The sequence below is a fragment of the Anguilla anguilla genome, chromosome 1 (genome assembly GCF_013347855.1).
Source record: "Anguilla anguilla isolate fAngAng1 chromosome 1, fAngAng1.pri, whole genome shotgun sequence".
In the NCBI taxonomy this organism is placed as follows: Eukaryota; Metazoa; Chordata; class Actinopteri; order Anguilliformes; family Anguillidae; genus Anguilla; species Anguilla anguilla.
The window spans coordinates 78345683-78346481 of record NC_049201.1 but is presented as its reverse complement, the minus strand read 5'-3'; the positions used below and the strand labels follow the sequence as shown (position 1 = coordinate 78346481).

The 799-nt window shown below is 43.3% G+C and overlaps 1 non-coding gene across 1 annotated transcript; it reads left to right on the top strand.

Moving 5' to 3' along the window:
• The first annotated feature begins 267 nt into the window (after nt 1–267).
• On the top strand, nt 268–339 carry trnap-cgg. Its single transcript has one exon. It is a non-coding gene; the product is annotated as a tRNA-Pro (tRNA).
• Nucleotides 340–799: the final 460 nt, after the last annotated feature.

The following is a 799-nucleotide window of genomic DNA, read 5'->3' as shown; positions in this document are numbered from 1 at the left end:
TTGACAAAACCATATCCAATTATGCATTTGAAATGCTTTTAACACTGAAACATGCAAGCTGACAAAAAAACCAACTCTCGTATGAAAGAAGAATTTTGCTCTGAAAGGATTTCTGTAAACACATTTTTCGCTTTCACATTATTTGGTCATTTGTGAAAGCATTCCAGTGTAGGAAATAACGAAAGTGCTTCAGATCTGACGCAGGCCTGCCGTTTTCCTCTGACGGTGACCTCTGACCTCTGACAGATCAGGCCAGGCAGTGTAGCTGGCTCGTTGGTCTAGGGGTATGATTCTCGCTTCGGGTGCGAGAGGTCCTGGGTTCAAATCCCGGACGAGCCCTGTGCTTTTAAGCGTTTGATAACACGAGTCCCCCCAGTTATAGCAGGAATAAAGCATGCTTTCAGGACAGAAGAGCAAGAAGCAGGCAATCACATTCCCCGTCTCTTTGTGAAAAAATATGCCCTTGGGCACCAGTGTGGGTCAGGGAAATGTGATGGAAATTTAAAATGTGCAGGTTCAATTCCCATGTAGGAAATTGCCATTGTGCCATTCAGCAGGCCACTTAGCCTGAATTACTTCAGGATATCATGATCCTTATCCTTGTAAATGTCGAAATGCAAAAATTCCCTCTCGATAAGTGTCTCATAAAGGTCAGTAATATTCTACTGACCAATCAGATGACTGACGCATTCTTAGCTTTGGAAGGACTGTCTCCCGTGTAAGATGGAACATTCCAAATTCCACGCCTCGTCATAAGCAAATACAGAAAATACAGCACTGCAAACATAACCAAAGTCTC